This window comes from Ictalurus punctatus, chromosome 4 (genome assembly GCF_001660625.3).
Source record: "Ictalurus punctatus breed USDA103 chromosome 4, Coco_2.0, whole genome shotgun sequence".
In the NCBI taxonomy this organism is placed as follows: domain Eukaryota; kingdom Metazoa; phylum Chordata; class Actinopteri; order Siluriformes; family Ictaluridae; genus Ictalurus; species Ictalurus punctatus.
Window position 1 is genome coordinate 11,769,742 of NC_071284.1, and position 7,759 is coordinate 11,777,500.

Sequence of the window (7,759 nt, forward strand, 5' to 3'; positions counted from 1 at the left end):
CCAATTCGAGAGAAAAATTGGGAGTTTATTTATAAATAATTAAATATTATTAAACAAGTGGGCTTTATTTCACTTTGTATAACTCTTCGGCATATCTTCTGATATTTGTCTCATAAAGACACATGTTGAAGAGTAAAGCCTTTAAATGAACACAGTTTGCTTTAATGAACAAATATGCAATTACTTTGACTGAAGTAATAAAAAAGTCCAAAACTCCATCATCATCCACAATATTGTGCAAGAGCTTTACTCTGCTTCCTGTTTCACAAATTCCAAATATAAGGGTTTATTACCCTGAGCTCGCCTGTACGCACAGTGCTTTTCCACTGGACAAATCTGTGACTGTACATTCTGTTTTTAACATTTACAAGTAGCCCGTAACAATTTTTTTATTTCTACACCCTCTACAACAGCCTTTCAGGAGTTCAGAAGTGTATTAGGAATAGTACAGTGACCATCTGCCAAATTTTCTCTCTCATTTCAAATGCTTTTTCTAGCCCTTTAGAAGGTATTATTACAATTATATAATACAACTGAATGTTTTGGAATATTTATATAATTGATATTTATTTAAATCATTTATATTTGTTTGACCACAGCAATGTTTTCTAATCTCTGATTATTTTCCCCAGAAACCATCTTTGCTGAGGAACGCTTTGAGAATAGATTGCTGTCTGGACCACTAGGTGGAGCTTGGCGTTTAGTAAGGATCAAGAGTGCACTTGGAAAAAATGTGCCAAAACAAAAAGAACTTTTGTACTTCCTGTGACAGATAAGTGCAAAACAGGGATAGGAGTCAAGGCTTTGCTGATTCACAGATGCAAGCCTGACCCAAGAACAGACAAGAGCTTCACACAAAGATATGACACTTTTTTAGAAGCTCCCACATTCAAGATCGGTCACACACATGGTTAAAGAACAGTCAAGCTACCAGTGAGCCCAATTACACAGTATGATGATGCCCAGTCTGTTTTCCCAGTTAATGTCATTCTTTTCTATGGCCAATTCATCAGTGGCACTTAAATTTCAACCAGTTAATATACAGCGGTTTTTCTATGGAAACACACACACACACACACACACACACACACACACACACACACACACACACACACACACACACACACACACACACACACACACCTGCAGGTCTTTCCATGGTTCAGTCTCACTTTCAGGGGTCGGCATAAAGTGCAGAGGATGATAAGAGTGTTTGTCTAACACTCTCCATGTCAAAACACTCATCTATCTTCCCTGTATCTATCCACACCAGAGAACAACAGACAAACGCTGATAAAATGGTTTTCCCACAGCCAAAACCTGGACAAACTGGGATGGAGAAAGGGAGGGTACATGGAGAGAAAGAAAAATCAACGAACATGGAAGCAAACAGGGATGAAATCTATGTGACAGAGACCTGGTTAGGACACACTGGGACATTGGGAGATGTGAAGAACTTGATCCACATAGCATTATTGAATGAGAGAGATATGAATAGGTCAGACCGGCCATACTAAAGCAGGTTGGTCATTAACCAGGCTTGTTATTAGCCATCAGAGATTGTGCTGCTATCAACAGTCTAAAGTCCAGTGTCCAAGCTTGCTAACACCCCAGCAGCCCAGAAATCAAGGAGGTCTATCAGGGCGCCCTAATCTTAGCATCAGTGCCAGAGCCAAGCCCTGACATGACCCTGTCATTTGCATGCAGTGGAAAACAGCTTTGAAAAGACTTTGTTTTTGCATCAAACAAAGTTGTTCAAGTTAACTTTCTATACTGCAAGGGAATATTTAGTTCCAGTAGTTCCAGTGAGTGGAAAACCTATTAAAGAACTACTAAAAGATATCTACTAAGGATATTTGCATCACCAGAACACCAAAATAACATCTCACTCTTAGCTAATGACCTTAACACCTCACTTCTAAAGACGATGTGCTTATCATCACGACCCCACCAATCTCCCACACAATGCCCGGCCATGTCTCCCTGTGTCCGGCCTTAGCAACGCCCTGCAATAACCTCGCCAGCCTTATTGATGCGCTTGTGTGACCAATGCCCAAAAACTGCATACAGGCCTTATCAATAGCAATGAGTCCACATGGCTCTTATCAATACTGCTCCACGCTGGTAGTGTCCACACACATTCTTATCAAGAGTCCAAGCACCTGGCCAGATTGACTGCTATAAAACAACAGCTTCATCATTAATGAAATAAGTAATTATGTAGACCACCTGAAGAGGAGAGAAGAGAGGAGATTCAAAGAAAGAAGAAAAGAGAAGAGGTGAAGAGAGAAGAGAAGAATATTTATAATATTTCCTGAACCTTCAAGGGATGATACAATTAATTAATAGTGTCATATTTATGTATTTATTCAACAGGGTTTAAAAAAAAAATGTAACCCCCCCCAAAACATGAACTTTAATGTGACATATGTAATTGCAAACTGTCGCCTCTCAGATAGTCGTGCTGGATGTACTACTCCTTGCTCGAGTCAAGGTCGCACAAGAAAAATGGGCTTAAGCTCAAGGTCAGAATCTCTCTTAACTGAGACAAATTTTCAGCAAGTTTTCAGGTCTGAATAATGATGTTCTTCAGTACTTACAGCCCAAAGTTAGGAGAAAGCAATTCAGAGTCTGTGTTGGAGGACTTAAAGATTAAAAAGATTAATTCCGAATTGAAGACAGGCTGAATGTGGCAGATTTTGACATGTAGTATTTCCTCATGTAATGTAAGAAATGTAAAAATCAAGCAAAATATCAACAATGAGAAACATTACTGTGAGTAAATAAAATTATCATTTATAAAGAAATAGGAAATAGAAATGTTACTGTATATTGCCCAATCATAATACTCACCTTCTCTAGGTTGTGACACTATAGGCTCATTCATATTAGAATCCAATTAAATAATAGACCTTTCAACTCAAATCAATACAAAGACAGTTTTTAAAGGAAGTTGATAACCATACATACTCACACACAAACCTATAAATCATAAATAGGAAAAGCTTCTCAAATCTGCACTTCTATCTATAGTCGATCTTTTCAACAGTCTTTTTTTTTTAACCTACAGAAATCTTGTGAAAGAAACTCTGCTCTGTCTGTGATCATGAGCTACTTAACAGTGATTGAATAGAGCTAAAATCACACGGTCAGCACTGGGAGTGAGCCTGGAGGTGAAATCAAATCCACTGTAAAGCATCAGCAGCATGACTAAGAGAAGTTAAGAGTTATTCATTATCCTCTTCATTATCAATGATACAAAAACATACATCAAAATCAACACAAAAATGGTTTCCTGAACATAAAATCAAGGTCCTGCCATGGCCATCTCAGTCCCCTAACTTGAAACCCATAGAAAACCTGTGGAGTGAACTGAAGAGGAGAGTCCACCAGCGTGGACCTCTAATTTTGAAAGATCTGGAGAGATTCTGCATGGAGGAATGGTCTCCGATCCCTTGCCATGTATTCTCCAAATTCATCAGGCATTATAGGACAAGCCTGTGTTATCTTGGCAAAGAGATGTAGCACAAAGTATTGACTAAAAGGGTGCCAATAATTTTGCCAAACATTTAAGATAGATATATATATATATATATATATATATATATATATATATATATATATATATATATATATATATATATATATATACACACACACACACACACACACACACCTGTGTTGTGTTTGCAATTGTTTGATATCCATGAGAGCAGAGTATTTTTGTGAATGTTTTGAACAAAATATCAAGAGATTAAACAATAAAGACAATTTTTCACAGCCTTCTTTGCTCATATTTACCACGGGTGCCAATATTAGTGGAGGGCACTCTACATAACTCACCATTGCCACACCTGGACTAGAAGTTTAAGAGGAAACGTTGACAACATTAAAGAGCACGCTTGAACAACTCTGCCTCACTGGTGCGGTCCCTGCACTCCTCCAGCTACATGATCTTCGCTATCACGACTAATTGATTTTTTTAAAAAGACTATTGTTGATATCAAATGAGCGGATCAGTGTGCGGCCATTGATTTTTTGACAAACTACAACAGGAAATCTTTATCTGAGATGCACTCCGACCCCACACTAATAGGTGGGGTTTAACCTCTGCTGCGCAGCAAACCCAACGCTTTTGACCCACCGTGTATGGATGTATACAATATGTGCTTTTTATATTCGAATAAATCCAAAAAAATCGAAAGCATTTTTGCATTTAAATGTACAGTTCAAAATGATACGTTAACTCAAAAGGCATCTGGAGCTATTTTTGTATTTGGATTAGCCAACAATCCCGATTTTACCCGCTTACTCTCTTGGAGCGACCAAACCCCCACCACCTCAACAAAACACGCACGTGAGCACACCCAATTCAAACCCGAGTCAAAACATTCAGTTTAAAAAGATACAAATTTCTGGGATATGCACTGCACACTCACCATCATGGCATCATTTCCATTTTGCCGTCTATTGCCAGAGAGAGATAAGACACCTGCATTGCGGCGCAGATGAGCTTCAACAGAACTTTATCATTGACATTTACTACTGTTTACACAACTAATTTCTCTTAACTGTACTTCTGAACCTTTATCAGTCCAGCACAAGGCCTGGAAAAGAGCACATGCCAAACATGCAGAAGAGCCAATATGTGAGCCGGAAAAATGATAAAACTCGACACACAAATGAAAAGCAGAAATACTGCAAGGCTGAAGTGACTTTAACAAACAAATAAGGATTCTGCAATCTGCATGTCCAAAATGCAATAGAGAGAGAAAAGAAAGTGACTATGAAGTGGCAGGAAGATGGACAGCCTCTCCGTTTGCGATGAGCAAAACATTTTACTAGATTATCTGCCATGGCCTTTATGAAATGTTCAGTAACTGTTACCAACAGGGGGCGACATGAGTCATATACCCATTAAAGGATTTGGCAAAATTATGGCAATAGAACGCAATACTGTATACGGAGATCTCATTAACAGAGAATTTAGCTTTCATTTTGATCTATAGCAGCTCTGGGCCTTTTTGGAATGTTGTTACATGTTCTGACTTTCTTTTGGAAAACAATTTATGAGAAAATATCATCAAGGGCTGATGGCTTGGCAGTTAAGGCTCTGGGTTGCTTATCGGAAGGTTGGAGGTTCAAGCCCCAGCACTGCCAAGCTGCCACTGTTGGGCCCTTGAGCAAGGCCCTTAACCCTCTCGGCCCCAGTGGCACTGTATCACGGCTGACCCCGCGCTCTGACCCCAGCTTCCTAACATGCTGGGGTATGCAAAGAAAAGAATTTCACTGTGCTGAAAAGTAGGCCTATAAGTGATCAATAAAGACTCATTATTATTATTATCATCATCATTATCAAACTCCTAGGAAGTATGATACCACTAGGAAGAAGAAATGCATTTGGTGTGCTTTGGCTTCCTTAAACAAAAAATCCATTCAGATTCAGGAGAAACATGACTAAATTATATTATTACTTTTATATATTTTAAAAATGTTGTTTTCTAGTTATTACACCTGTTTTCCTTTGGACTGTTCAACTGTAGGTCAGATTGAAGAAGCCATTTATGCAGTCTTGTTAACCTGGCTGAAGAAGGTTCCAGTTGCACTTCTGATATATTATTCTACGATATCTGAAATCTGAAAAGTCAGACACCAATGAGAGTAAAACTACAAAGACTTAATTTTTTTTTTCAACGTTTACATTACAATATTCAGCACACACAATATTACTGTAGACATTTCAAATGATTGTCTCTACTCCATCAATGTATGCTGAGATGCTAGTAGGCAACTTTAAGAAAACAGCTGTTACTTTCACCTCGTGACTCAAGAAATATATGATAATTTTGTCTAAAAAAATATTTCTTTATAATATAGGTACTGGTCTTATTTTTTTTTATTATTAAATAACATTATATTAATATAAATTCACCTCTGTGGTCCATTTGAAAACATTTCATACATTCACCATCACCAATCACCAACCAAATTTGTCATCACACAGACTTTTGTTAAAGCGCTACTCGCTCGTTTTCTTTTATGACTGGAAAATACAGGCTCTGTAAAAATAGTGAAGCCAAAACACATCTTCTCTCAGCATATAAAAAAACAAAAAAGATGGCTGATTCTGCAAGATGCATGGTCATTAAGTTGTTTTTTTCATTTAGCTTAATGTGTTTCTCTTATCATGCTGAAATGCTGAATCGGTAGCATGAAAAATAAAATAACCGGCAGGTTAAATACGCTTCAGAAAAGACGACTGTGGAGCTACACTTGGATGTAATTATTTACGTCTGAGCATTAACCTGCATGTGTGGGCAAGCCGTGCTAGTGTGTGCAATCTGTGCTAGTGTGTGTAAGCCGTGCTAGTGTGTGTGTGTGTGTGTGCTAAGCCTCACACTCCCTGTCTTCTACCACCGTTACCCTCTCATAAGTCGAAAGTGGAGACCTTCCAGAAACTCCTCCTGATTATCACACACAAATTAATTAGAAAATGTTTCTTGACATTCTCAGTGCATAGGCATTGGAGGGGAAAAAAAAAGACTCAGGCAAAAGCACAAAATTAATTGTACGGTATGTGACTTTGATAATTAATTCAATAATTATTCCATCTACTTTAGCGACTCCTGGCTTTAAATAGGTCGGTTTAACGATAAGTGTCAAGTGAATTTAGATTTTAGAGAGAAAAAAAAAAAGAGAGAGAGAAAGTATCACTCTGAGACAACGCCTTAGAGCTCTTGGTTTTATGACAGAAAAATACAGACACATCACGGTCACTCATTAAAAATGCTTTTTGGATGAGTAATCTACAGAAGTGGCTGACAAAGAGGGACATTTTTTCAAGATAAAAGCACACTACATTTGAGGAGAGACTCTAATTCAAACTTCAGGTTGTGTGACATCCCTGTAAAATAAAGACAAATATCAATAATACACCTACAATATATTACTGTGGTGTTGATCATCAAAAGCATTGATTGGTTAGTATCAGCGTTGTAATGGAATACAAGTAACAGTGTTGTGTTTGCAAAATACTACACTCAGTGTCTAGTCGGTGTAGACAATATGTTATGAAAGGCAGCGTTTGGAATACAGGTGCTTTTCAAAATGTTCTCTAATTTAAAAAAAATGTTAAAAACTCTTTAAAAGAAACACCACTGATGTTTGTCTCATCAACATTTGTCAAGAAAGCAAGGTCAGTATTCTAATGTTGCTGACATTCTAGTTAAGTTAGCTTATTTTTTTTTTTCCGGAATAGAGGTTATTAACCAGGAAAAAGGGCCATTAATGCAGGTAAATAATTACACTATATGGCCAAAACTATGTGGACACCTGATCCTGACACCCAATTCCAAAGGCATGGCTTTAATATAGAGTCTCATATTTGCTACATTTTCTCAAATTTATATTTGCTGCCATAACAGCCTCCCCTCTTCTGGGAAGGCTTTAAACTAGATTTTAGAGTGAGGCTGTGAGGATAGAGAGAAAGAGATTGTGAGGATTTGCCCATTCAGGCACAAGAGCATTAGTGAGGCCAGGTACTGATTTCGAGCGAGGAGGCCTGGGGTGCAGTCTGCGTTCCAGTTCATCCCGAAGGTGTTTAATGGGGTTGAGGTCAGGGCTCTGTGCAGGCCACATGAGTTCTTCCACTCCAACCCTGGCAAACAAGGTCTTTACAGACCTCACTTTGAGCTCAGGGACATTGTTATAATGAAACAGGACTGGGCCTCTTAGATCCAGTGAAGGGAAATCTTAGCAC

The 7,759-nt window shown here is 38.2% G+C and overlaps 1 protein-coding gene across 4 annotated transcripts in view; it reads right to left on the reverse strand.

The window, feature by feature from the left end:
* The window catches only part of zfpm1 (zinc finger protein, FOG family member 1), an 83,035-nt gene that overhangs the window by 21,886 nt on the left and 53,390 nt on the right, over window positions 1-7,759 (reverse strand). The window lies entirely within an intron of this gene.